Raw genomic sequence first — 14,571 nt, 5'->3', positions numbered from 1 at the left:
TTGTTGACATCCTCACTTTTTCAGAGGCTAGAACAAGCTGTAATGCATGTATTATGGTCCGCGCATGGTGACATATCGTCATTATATGGTCTTATGGTGCGTTTGACATCGATTATGGGAAAACTACACTTTGTAAACACGGGAGCGCGTACATATGCCTTTAAGTACCTAAGCTCGATCATTAGTACTATGTAAGGGAGGGGGGCTTTTCAGTGTGGAGTTTACACAAGATCAACGAGGCCGAATGAGAAAGCTGAATGCCGGAGAAAGCTGAACGCCGCGTTACCGACCGGACTAGAGATGTGTATGACATCCGGACGAAGACTTACCGCCATGCCACAGTAATAATATTATAGTGGTGTCCGTCCGGGTTGAGTGTCCGCACGAACTGCGCAGTGAGACACGAACGCTGAGCACAAGAAAAGGTACAGGAAACGACAGATCGGCCCGTCAATGTAGACCCCTTCGGCGCTGTTACAGAATGCTGAGCACAAGAAAGGGTACAGGAAACGACAGATCGGCCCGTCAATGTAGACCCCTTCGGCGCTGTTACAGAATGCTGAGCACAAGAAAAGGTACAGGAAACGACAGATCGGCCCGTCAATGTAGACCCCTTCGGCGCTGTTACAGAATGCTGAGCACAAGAAAGGGTACAGGAAACGACAGATCGGCCCGTCAATGTAGACCCCTTCGGCGCTGTTACAGAATGCTGAGCACAAGAAAAGGTACAGGAAACGACAGATCGGCCCGTCAATGTAGACCCCTTCGGCGCTGTTACAGAATGCTGAGCACAAGAAAGGGTACAGGAAACGACAGATCGGCCCGTCAATGTAGACCCCTTCGGCGCTGTTACAGAATGCTGAGCACAAGAAAAGGTACAGGAAACGACAGATCGGCCCGTCAATGTAGACCCCTTCGGCGCTGTTACAGAATGCTGAGCACAAGAAAGGGTACAGGAAACGACAGATCGGCCCGTCAATGTAGACCCCTTCGGCGCTGTTACAGAATGCTGAGCACAAGAAAAGGTACAGGAAACGACAGATCGGCCCGTCAATGTAGACCCCTTCGGCGCTGTTACAGAATGCTGAGCACAAGAAAAGGTACAGGAAACGACAGATCGGCCCGTCAATGTAGACCCCTTCGGCGCTGTTACAGAATGCTGAGCACAAGAAAAGGTGCAGGACACGACAGATCGGCCCGTCAATGTAGACCCCTTCGGCGCTGTTACAGAATGCGTGTGCTGCACTTTAAATCTACCCGACAATTTTTACATTCCAAAATTACTACTAAGGTCTGTTTTACACAGGCGCTTAACGACTCACAAAACTACTCTTATTACACCGGACCACAGATATATTATCTGCAAGTAGTTATCATGTGCTTGTGACCGTACTAATTCCCACTTGAGAAAAAAATTTGTTTCATATTTGGATGTGGCCGTAATGGGAGGGTGACAAGTGGATTGGGGTGGTAAAGCCGGGTATGAGTCAGTTTTAAATCACAAGTATTACATCGAATTTTAATCTACGCTTTTAGGCGGATATTGCGGGGGAAAATCGTAGATAAAAGCCGAGTAAGTTATGGCCTGCTCTGCATATCAAAATACATGTAACATGATCTGTTTCAATCTTCTTCTTCTTCTTGGCGTTCGCATCTCTCTTTTTTTATTTTTTTATTTTATTTGCGTAAGCGCGTTTATTAGAATGCGCTGTGCGGCCCGGGTCCTCCGTCTTCAGCATTCCAGGTTTTCTGTCGGGGTTACCTCACCCTTAGCTCATGGCCCGTACGTCCTACCCTGAGAAGCACAGGGGGGAGGATTTGCCGGGATCCCACCCGGAGATAGGGTTTTAATGCGCCCTTAATCGCATTAGATGAGTCCCGTCAATGGACGATGGAGCTATGCTATGCTAAATTTATATTTTTGTCCCCAGAATGAGTATCTATTTGGGATATGACGTGAGACGATGGAGCATTTCGAAGAGGGTAGCAGTGCCGCCGCCTGCTACCCCACTCCGCCCTGGGTAGGAAACACCGCCAGTTTGGTCCGCCTCCGCAAGCGGCTGATCTCCATAGACCGTTCCCCTATCCGCCACCCGGGGACGCGTACTGGGTTGGGGGTGGTCGCCCCACTGAAAATCCCACACTGGGTTAAGGAAGATCAGCCTGTCCCAGATCTGTTTCAATAATGCGCCTGTGCTTCAGATAGGCGTTATCGTCGCTATCAGGTGAAAATGCCATGTGAATGTAACGACGACTAATTTGCCAAGGTATCGTATAGCGATAGGCGTTTTTAGGACGACTTTCTCCAACATCAAAGTTAAAACGCTCTTCCGAGATCATCTGCGGGAGCATTTAGTTAACCTACTATGATTGCCGAATAACAAGAGAGAGACAGTAACAATTACAACAACAACAAAAACAACAACAACAACAACAACAACAACAACAACAACAAGAGAAGCAACAACAGCAGTACCAAAACTGAAACACAACAACAGTGTCTCGCTTCTTCTTGTGTCACTATCTGTCTGCACAAACACGTACATATGCACGCACAGCTAATGCATGCACACATGCTGTGAATATCAAGAGACATATGGACACTCGACACACGCACCGTCAATGCCGCACACAGGAAGGGAAGGGATGAGAGAGAAGAACGAAATGACCCAATGATGGTAAAGTTCTGCTTCTTGAACATCAATAGCAGAGAATTCTGAAATCAGTAGGAAATTGGGGCTTGAAAAGTGGTCGGAGGTACCATGCTTACTAATTAACAAGTCGCGTAAGGCGAAAATACAATATTTAGTCAAGTAGCTGTCGAACTCACAGAATGAAACTGAACGCAATGCCATTTTTCAGCAAGACCGTATACTCGTAGCATCGTCAGTCCACCGCTCATGGCAAAGGCAGTGAAATTGACAAGAAGAGCGGGGTAGTAGTTGCGCTAAGAAGAATAGCACGCTTTTCTGTACCTCTCTTTGTTTTAACTTTCTGAGCGTGTTTTTAATCCAAACATATCATATCTATATGTTTTTGGAATCAGGAACCGACAAGGAATAAGATGAAAGTGTTTTAAAATTGATTTGGACAATTTAATTTTGATAATAATTTTTATATATTTAATTTTCAGAGCTTGTTTTTAATCCAAATATAACATATCTATATGTTTTTGGAATGAGAAAATGATGGAGAATAAGATAAACGTAAATTTGGATCGTTTTATAATTTTATTTTTTTTTAACAATTTTCAGATTTTTAATGACCAAAGTCATAAATTAATTTTTAAGCCACCAAGCTGAAATGCAATACCGAAGTCCGGGCTTCGTCGAACATTACTTGACCAAAATTTCAACCAATTTGGTTGAAAAATGAGGGCGTGACAGTGCCGCCTCAACTTTCACGAAAAGCCGGATATGACGTCATCAAAGACATTTATCAAAAAAATGAAAAAAACGTTCGGGGATTTCATACCCAGGAACTCTCATGTCAAATTTCATAAAGATCGGTCCAGTAGTTTAGTCTGAATCGCTCTACACACACACACACACACAGACACACACACACACACACACACACACACGCACATACACCACGACCCTCGTTTCGATTCCCCCTCGATGTTAAAATATTTAGTCAAAACTTGACTAAATATAAAAACGAATGATATATGCATGACCATCTATTGAGACAAACAGCTCCTGCAATGCGATGAAGGGGATGGTACATGTACATGTAAAATCAAACAAATGTAAGATAGTACGCGATAAAAAAAGAAAAAAGTCGCGTAAGGCGAAAATACAATATTTAGTCAAGTAGCTGCCATTTTTCAGCAAGACCGTATATTCGTAGCATCGTCAGTCCACCGCTCATGGCAAAGGCAGTGAAATTGACAAGAAGAGCGGGGTAGTAGTTGCGCTAAGAAGGATAGCACGCTTTTCTGTACCTCTCTTTGTTTTAACTTTCTGAGCGTGTTTTTAATCCAAACATATCATATCTATATGTTTTTGGAATCAGGAACCGACAAGGAATAAGATGAAAGTGTTTTTAAATTGATTTGGACAATTTAATTTTGATAATAATTTTTATATATTTAATTTTCAGAGCTTGTTTTTAATCCGAATATAACATATTTATATGTTTTTGGAATCAGCAAATGATGGAGAATAAGATAAACGTAAATTTGGATCGTTTTATAAATTTTTATTTTTTTTTACAATTTTCCGATTTTTAATGACCAAAGTCATTAATTAATTTTTAAGCCACCAAGCTGAAATGCAATACCGAACCCCGGGCTTTGTCGAAGATTACTTGACCAAAATTTGAACCAATTTGGTTGAAAAATGAGGGCGTGACAGTGCCGCCTCAACTTTCACGAAAAGCCGGATATGACGTCATCAAAGACATTTATCAAAAAAATGAAAAAAACGTTCGGGAATTTCATACCCAGGAACTCTCATGTCAAATTTCATAAAGATCGGTCCAGTAGTTTAGTCTGAATCGCTCTACACACACACACACACACGCACGCACGCACACACACACGCACATACACCACGACCCTCGTTTCGATTCCCCCTCGATGTTAAAATATTTAGTCAAAACTTGACTAAATATAACAAGTCGCGTAAGGCGAAATTACAACATTTAGTCAAGCTGTCGAACTAACAGAATGAAACTGAACTCACTGCATTTTTACAGCAAGAGCGTATACACGCCGTGGATGGTGGCACGCCTATTTTTTTCCACCGCAGGAACAACACCCAATTCGTTCCCCCACACGAGGAAGCAAAATTGTTATCTCGCAAAGGAATTGCCCTGTGAAGGTATGTTGTGGCAAATCACATTATTAAGTATAGATATTCTGAAGCAGAATTCACTGGGCTATATGTATAATATGTAATTTATGTCTTGTTGTGTACTCGTGAACAGTGGCGTTCGATTTTCTGCCGAAGTCCGTGAAAATTATACAGAGAGGTCTCAATTTCGTACAAATTAACCTAGAACTACCATTTAAAGCACTATTTTAATACTCACAGTTTAATCTTCGATACCTTGCAGCCTTGTATGCGCGTTTTTGGGCACCAACATCGTGGATAAGCTGCTCTAATCTAGCGTTATTTTGTGGTACTCGATTCTCAGTGGGTAAGGTCCCCCGCAGACACCAGATAAGGTCCCCCGCATTTTTGACCAAGCTGCGGGGGATCTTACCCCGTCAAATTTCACTGTTGATCTTTGAACCGATCGTGAGTCTAAACTAAGGTAAGCTTAAACTTAAAAATGAAGAGCAGTATCCACAAGTAGTTTGACTTTGACCAGCAAAAAGATTTAAGCCCTTCTGTTGACCGTGCTTTGTGTTATTTCATCATTTTTAACGTGGGAGACAGTATTTCTGACTTGTCTTGATGACATTTCTTCTCTTATGTAGTACATGAGAGTGTAAATGGTAAGACAACTAGCTGATCCAATGCAAAATAAAGTACCGAACAGTATGATATAAACTTCAGGCCCTTCAATCAGGGGTGGGCTTATGATATGCTGGGTGATCTTAGAATAACCCTTTTTAGCGGATGAGCGTATGATACGAAGAGCGGGGCACGAGGTGAGTGTCTGCAGAAAAAATGTAATAACTCCTAAAATACTAATTATCCTGCAACCATATTACAGTTGTCAAAACCCGAAATGTAGCGCTACTTATTCACGTTGCTCTTTTTACAAAAAAAATGCGTATCTATTGAATAACTATCCAAAACACAAGGCAGGTCGCTGATTTGTGGTCGGGTGCTCTTATGAAATACCCCCCTGTGCGCTTATGATAGCTTGATTTTTCGGATCGGATGCGCTTATGACTGGTTTTTCGCTGCGCTGCCTAGTTTTTTGCTTGATGACCTGAATGATCTTAATTAAATGTTCTCATTTTACAGATCATGGATTATAGATGTTACCATTGTGGAGAAGGGTTCTCCATCTTCAAAGAAATCATAACCCACACAGTTGATAAACATGAAGCACATAAGCTTCGGTATTGTTTTGTTCAGCTTAACACGGAGACAGGCAAGCGGAGGCTATGCACAAAAGCATTCGATTTTTCACCAAAAGAGTGCGCTGAGAAAGGCTGCAAAATAGTTGTAACCGATCAAAACAAAATAATAGTGGATAAAATTCCAAATTCCATTGGGCTTACTCCAGCATCTCAGAATGGCAATCAAGAGGCTCAAGAGCCTACGCCAGTGTCTCAGAATGACGATAAACATCCCCAAGAGCACACTCCTAGTGCGGTTAACTATTTTGTGAATAACCTTGCCGAAAAGGCTGGACAAATTCTGGCTGAAAACGGCTTGATAAGTGAATGGATTAGTTTTCATCAAATGATAATTCAAGGACATTTTTTCCCTTGATAATATTGCCTTTCGGTTATTTCTTGACGTTGTGAACTATTACGCCACTGGAGACAAAAAAAGAATGAGTAAAGAGTCCCTTCTGTTTTGGCACACAGGCTATCGCTTATTCCATGGCAGATTCATTCGCTTCATGAATGGAAGAGAAGCTGAAGAAGATAGAAAGCTGGCACAACATGGGGATAATCTTTTGACAGGTGCTGGAGCGGATACAGATGAAACAGAAGTTCGAGTGGATATGACAGAAGCTGAGACCAAACCTGGAGTGGATACAGATGAAACAGAAGATCGAGTGGATATGACAGAAGCTGAGACCAAACCTGGAGTGGATACAGATGAAACAGAAGATCGAGTGGATATGACAGAAGCTGAGACCAAACCTGGAGTGGATACAGATGAAACAGATGATCGAGTGGATATGACAGAAGCTGAGACAAAACCTGGAGTGGATACAGATGAAACAGAAGATCGAGTGGATATGACAGAAGCTGAGACCAAACCTGGAGTGGATACAGATGAAACAGAAGATCGAGTGGATATGACAGAAGCTGAGACCAAACCTGGAGTGGATACAGATGAAACAGAAGATCGAGTGGATATGACAGAAGCTGAGACCAAACCTGGAGCGGATAGAGATGAAACAGAAGATCGAGTGGATATGACAGAAGCTGAGACCAAACCTGGAGTGGATACAGATGAGATAGAACCTGGAGTGAAAAGAACCAAGACAAAAAGTGAAAAATGTGATTTTGACAGAGCATACAATATAAATTTTGCTGTACCCAGCCTTCAGAGATTATCCAAAGAATCCAGTAACAAGCCGAACATTTCTCCCGGCATACTAAATGAATGTGTGGACTACTTTTCTCAAAACACCAAATCGAAACTGGTCAAAGTTGCCCTTGATAATGTGAAGTTCCTCCTCTTTTCTTGAAACGTTTTCGTTGTATGTCGGTGGGGTTTCACACCCCCAAAGATCTATGTCACCATGACAGGCTGTTAAAGAGGAATTTATCTTTTTTCCATCAAGGGCAACTTTGACCAGTTTCGATTTGGTGTTTTGAGAAAAGTGGTCCACACATTCATTTAGTATGCCGGGAGAAATTTTCGGCTTGTTACTGGATTCTTTGGATAATCTCTGAAGGCTGGGTACAGCAAAATTTATATTGTATGCTCTGTCAAAATCACATTTTTCACTTTTTGTCTTGGTTCTTTTCACTCCAGGTTCTATCTCATCTGTATCCACTCCAGGTTTGGTCTCAGCTTCTGTCATATCCACTCGATCTTCTGTTTCATCTCTATCCGCTCCAGGTTTGGTCTCAGCTTCTGTCATATCCACTCGATCTTCTGTTTCATCTGTATCCACTCCAGGTTTGGTCTCAGCTTCTGTCATATCCACTCGATCTTCTGTTTCATCTGTATCCACTCCAGGTTTGGTCTCAGCTTCTGTCATATCCACTCGATCTTCTGTTTCATCTGTATCCACTCCAGGTTTTGTCTCAGCTTCTGTCATATCCACTCGATCTTCTGTTTCATCTGTATCCACTCCAGGTTTGGTCTCAGCTTCTGTCATATCCACTCGAACTTCTGTTTCATCTGTATCCGCTCCAGCACCTGTCAAAAGATTATCGGCCCATGTTGTGCCAGCTTTCTATCTTCTTCAGCTTCTCTTCCATTCATGAAGCGAATGAATCTGCCATGGAATAAGCGATAGCCTGTGTGCCAAAACAGAAGGGACTCTTTACTGTATCTCATTCTTTTTTTGTCTCCAGTGGCGTAATAGTTCACAACGTCAAGAAATAACCGAAAGGCAATATTATCAAGGGGAAAATGTCCTTGAATTATCATTTGATGAAAACTAATCCATTCACTTATCAAGCCGTTTTCAGCCAGAATTTGTCCAGCCTTTTCGGCAAGGTTATTCACAAAATAGTTAACCGCACTAGGAGTGTGCTCTTGGGGATGTTTATCGTCATTCTGAGACACTGGCGTAGGCTCTTGAGCCTCTTGATTGCCATTCTGAGATGCTGGAGTAAGCCCAATGGAATTTGGAATTGTATCCACTATTATTTTGTTTTGATCGGTTACAACTATTTTGCAGCCTTTCTCAGCGCACTCTTTTGGTGAAAAATCGAATGCTTTTGTGCATAGCCTCCGCTTGCCTGTCTCCGTGTTAAGCTGAACAAAACAATACCGAAGCTTATGTGCTTCATGTTTATCAACTGTGTGGGTTATGATTTCTTTGAAGATGGAGAACCCTTCTCCACAATGGTAACATCTATAATCCATGATCTGTAAAATGAGAACATTTAATTAAGATCATTCAGGTCATCAAGCAAAAAACTAGGCAGCGCAGCGAAAAACCAGTCATAAGCGCATCCGATCCGAAAAATCAAGCTATCATAAGCGCACAGGGGGGTATTTCATAAGAGCACCCGACCACAAATCAGCGACCTGCCTTGTGTTTTGGATAGTTATTCAATAGATACGCATTTTTTTGTAAAAAGAGCAACGTGAATAAGTAGCGCTACATTTCGGGTTTTGACAACTGTAATATGGTTGCAGGATAATTAGTATTTTAGGAGTTATTACATTTTTTCTGCAGACACTCACCTCGTGCCCCGCTCTTCGTATCATACGCTCATCCGCTAAAAAGGGTTATTCTAAGATCACCCAGCATATCATAAGCCCACCCCTGATTGAAGGGCCTGAACTTCAATACTAAAAAGTCTGGTTATCTACTATTTTAAGGCATTAATTTGGAGACACCTACCATGTTGTTCGTCTTGCGGGGGACATAATTGGGTGTTGTTCCTGCGGTGGACACAACTCGGCGTTCCACGATCCAGGGCGTGGTATACTCGTAGCATCATCAGTCCACCGCTCATGGCAAAGGCAGTGAAATTGACAAGAAGAGCGGGGTAGTAGTTGCGCTAAGAAGGATAGCACGCTTTTCTGTACCTCTCTTTGTTTTAACTTTCTGAGCGTGTTTTTAATCCAAACATATCATATCTATATGTTTTTGGAATCAGGAACCGACAAGGAATAAGATGAAAGTGTTTTTAAATTGATTTCGACAATTTAATTTTGATAATAATTTTTATATATTTAATTTTCAGAGCTTGTTTTTAATCCAAATATAACATATTTATTTGTTTTTGGAATCAGAAAATGATGGAGAATAAGATGAACGTAAATTTGGATCGTTTTATAAATTTTTATTTTTTTTTACAATTTTCCGATTTTTAATGACCAAAGTCATTAATTAATTTTTAAGCCACCAAGCTGAAATGCAATACCGAAGTCCGGGCTTCGTCGAAGATTACTTGACCAAAATTTCAACCAATTTGGTTGAAAAATGAGAGCGTGACAGTGCCGCCTCAACTTTCACGAAAAGCCGGATATGACGTCATCAAAGACATTTATCAAAAACATTAAGAAAACGTTCGGGGATATCATTCCCAGGAACTCTCACGTCAAATTTCATAAAGATCGGTCCAGTAGTTTGGTCTGAATCGCTCTACACACACACACACAGACAGACACACATACACACACACACATACACCGCGACCCTCGTCTCGATTCCCCCCTCTACGTTAAAACATTTAGTCAAAACTTGACTAAATATAAAAAGAAGACAGGAGACGAAGAGAAACAAGAGCTAAAACAAGACAAGACAAGAAATTCCTCCGAGGTAGGAAAAATACCCCCGTCAAAGGGAAATAACCTTCTCAGTTGGTGGCAGTGACTGAGTGAGAATGGTTATTTCCCTTTGACCATTAAGATGTCCCTCTATAAGTCCTTGTATAATTTTAATCCACCAATAACTCCCTAACCGTGTGTTTGACTGGTCCCAATTTTTGTAAGGACCGTCTCAGGAATGTATAGAACCTGTTCACCAAGTTTGGTGACGATCGGTCCGTTCATTCTTGAGATCTATATGCGAACACAAACACACAAACACACAAACAAACACATCGACCGAAACCTATACACACCCCTATACCGGGGGTGTAAAAACCTATACCCACCCCTATACCGGGGGTGTAAAAATCGAGCACGGCCTTTAAATAACATCAACAGAAGCACTTTTCTTTACCTTTGATTACACAAATCTTGATTCGAACGGGAAAACAGAGCTACATAGCGGAAGCACTTTCGCTATAATTATACGTTTATTACACTTATCTGGATGTGGACGACAAAACTTGTCAGGCCAAACAAAAATATAATGTTGGTTTAGGGTAACGTGACCAAAAAAGATAGGGTCGGTAGGTCGGCTTTTTTTTTAAATCTTTTTTTTTTAATTTGGTTGATTTTAAGGGAGGTCATTTTCCTTAGTCTCGGTATTGTTCGTAAAATGTGCCAACAGTTTTTGATTTTTTGAGAAATGAAAAAAAAGTTCTAGGGTCGGCGGGAAAAAATAGGGTCGACTCGGTCAGGTTACCCTAAACCAACATGTATTTTTTATTTGGCCTTACAGCTGTATTATTTGTTATGCTCTTCCTGATGCAGGTATAGTATATTAGCATACGACAGCGTTGATTACAAGTTTCCCGGTTTGGATAAACGTTAGTGTAGTGAAGGTAAACGAAATTGCTTCCGTTCACGTAAGTTCGAACAAAAATACAAGGCGGTAACCAAACACACGCACATTTACACACGTACACGCACATACACACACACACACACATTCACACACAAACACACACGCACGCGCACGCACGCCGCGGCACGCACACACAAACACACACACACACACACACACACACATCGATCTGCCTGTCTGTCTGTCTGTCTGTCTTTTTTACGTGTGTGTGTCTCTGTCTCTGGCTGGCTGTCTGCACACCGTATACCGTGGTTGCACTGGGCAAATCTGTCCGAAGCGGTTGCACCCTTATTTTTCTGTCCGAATGGAGACACGCGACGTAAGTTTCTGCACAAAATCACCTGTAATTCCTCACAAATGACATATCACAAAACTACCGTTTGTACTTTGGCCTAAGGTGTCATAGCATCATATCATCGATTTGTTTCATTGGCTTCAATGTGTTTGTGAACGTTGGCCTTCAAGTATTTAGAGGGCCCCAAAGGGGGGGGGGGGGTATCATCACGATCACGGGAAGCGAAATTTTACCTTTCACGATCACAGTTACCTTGATTTTTGTTTTCACGATCACAAACACCTTGACGAATAGAGGATCATAGAGTGATACAGCTGTGAAAAATGTACGTTGAAAATAAAATGCTTTGCAATAATGCCCATCACGATCACGAACACAACTGATGATCACGATCACGAGACTTGATTTTTTTGTCATCACGGATCACGGGCAAAGTCCCATCACGATCACAGAAATGGAAATTTCAGCAATCACGGTCACAGAAAGGTCAAAAAACGCCAATCACGATCACGATTTTAAACCCTTTGGGGCCCTCTATTTACACATTTCAAGCGCAAATTTTGACTTTCCGCAGCTACTAGGGAAATTCAAGCACATGAGAAAGGCTACACGCGATTGTAATGTGATATATGGTCATTTCTTGACAGATTTAAAGTGGTGCAGGAGCGTCATATTTCATGAATCTGTGAAGACATTCAAAGATGTGTCGGTTGCGCATCTCCGAAGTTTCTCTGGTTTTTCTGGTTGCACACCCCAGAAACTTTCGTCGCGTGTCTCCCTTCGGACAGAAAAATACGGGTGCAACCGCTTCGGACAGTTACTAGATTTGCCTTGTGCAACCACGGTATACGGTGTGGTCTGGCTGGCCGTTTTTGTGTTTGTGAGCGTCTGCATATAGGCTACCACGTTAGATGTGTCACTGTGTATGTGCCGGCGTGTGCCCATGGTTATCTATGATATGATCTATGATATGACACTCACCCTTTGTATTGCCAGTGTACCGAAGAGGGGGTGGGGGCGGAGTGTGGGGGGCTGACCGTATAGTTCAAATATACCCTGATCAGTCAAAATGTGGGCGATTGTTACAGACTTAATTTCTCTTATTTCTCTCTACTCAGCGTCACACGACTTAATCCCGTTCCACAACACCTTACCCAATAGCTCCTACCTTCAACCCGACTGCATAAATTGACATTCGATATAGGTAGAATGGTCTACAGTACATCCACACCTTACCTTTGACCCAAATGGACCCGAGACGGTTACGCAAGACTGACGGCAGTAGCCGTTATACCTGTAGCGAATTCAGCTTTCCCCCTCATTCAGCTGTCTGATTCGGCCTCGTTGATCTTGTATAAACTGACTACACACTGAAAAGACCCCCTCCCTTCCATAGTACTGATGATCGAGCTTCGATACTTTACATTCATGGGACCACATTTTTCCAACCAATTTTGTGTATTTTAACTTAGAAATTTGATTCATCCTAAAATGTTTCCCTTCTCATTCAAGGGACGTAACCACTCGGTACACGTTTTCGAAGAAATCAATTGTGGGGGTGAAATCTATTAAATTTCACCACCAATTTCCTTCACTTGCAAGAAACTGACATGATTTTCTCCCTTAAGTTAAACAAGTGTACTTCCTTAATTTGACCAAGAAACAACATTTCAGTCTCGAGACAGGTATGGGTTATTCAGCGGTGTTCTTCATAATCTATACAGGTGTTGATAACAGCTTGAACTCTAAGATCAGTCTTCACTTTTGCCAATCTTTCTTGCGGCATACTAGTGTCAAAAATTTTGGTTTTCCTTCAAGCTATACCGTTAGTTGTTACCTATAAAATATAAAATAACAAAATATGACTGTGATTCTTGTAATGATAACTTTTTGTCTGTCTGTATACTTCAAAGACCTGTGGGTCGTCGTACCAGTAGATGTAACGGATTTTTTGGTCAATAATTAACGTTCCAATTACCTACCATTCTTGGTTTTTTTTATTCTATCACTTTTGGTGCTAGTAGCCTTTGAAATGACCTCGACAAAACTTCACACTGAAGCGACTAGCCGTCATAAACCGCCGCCTCACCTGACCCGTAGGATTAGGGAAACCCGAGGTATTGCAACAACCAGTGACGTATATACGTACACTTTACCAGAGGCAATACTAGGTCTACAACTGCGGCCATGTATATGACGGCTTACTAGTGCCAAAACCTCATAATTGTAATTATCAAGGGACTGGGTGGCCGAGTGGTAACGCACTTGCGCTCGGAAGCGAGAGGTTGCGAGTTCGACCCTGGGTCAGGGCGTTAGCAATTTTCTCCCCCCTTTCCTAACCTAGGTGGTGGGTTCAAGTGCTAGTCTTTCGGATGAGACGAAAAACCGAGGTCCCTTCGTGTACACTACATTGGGGTGTGCACGTTAAAGATCCCACGATTGACAAAAGGGTCTGTCCTGGCAAAATTGTATAGGCATAGATAAAAATGTCCACCAAAATACCCGTGTGACTTGGAATAATAAATTATTAGGCCGTGAAAAGTAGGATATGCGCCGAAATGGCTGCGATCTGCTGGCCGATGTGAATGCGTGATGTATTGTGTAAACAAAATCCATCTCACACGGCATAAATAAATCCCTGCGCCTTGAATATGTGCGCGATATAAATTCCATAAAAAAAATAATAAAAAAATTAAAATCCCTGCGCTTAGAACTGTACCCACGGAATACGCGCGATATAAGCCTCATATTGATTGATTTTCACGTGTTTATTAGTAATTTTCCCGGGAAAATTACTAATTTTCTCGGAATAATTACTAACTTTCACCTGTTAATTACTAATTTTTAGTTTTGGCTCACTTCCTGACGGATTGCTAGTGCCAAAACAAAAAATTAGTATTTTCCCGTGAAAATGAGTAACTAACAGGTGAAAACAGTAACTGACAGCGTTAATTAGTAATTATCACGTGATAATGGGTAACCCCAGGTTTTGGCACAAGTAAGCCGTCATAGGGCTTACCAGTGCCAAAACCTCATAATTGTAATTATCAAGGGAAAACAAGAGGCGAAGCCTTCAAGGCTCACGTAAGAAATAGACAAACAGTAACACAAACTCAATCACTCTGTCACACATACACACACACACACACACACACACATACAGTAAGCATTGGTGACACTGTGCAAGAAAGCGAGACACTAGATCTAGATATGTCTGTCTGCATGTAGCCTACTTACAGGGACACGACTAAGAGTAATACCTAATA

This window comes from Littorina saxatilis, linkage group LG1 (assembly GCF_037325665.1).
Source record: "Littorina saxatilis isolate snail1 linkage group LG1, US_GU_Lsax_2.0, whole genome shotgun sequence".
In the NCBI taxonomy this organism is placed as follows: Eukaryota; Metazoa; Mollusca; class Gastropoda; order Littorinimorpha; family Littorinidae; genus Littorina; species Littorina saxatilis.
The sequence above is the reverse complement of the archived record's forward strand: the minus strand, read 5'-3'. Positions refer to the sequence as shown.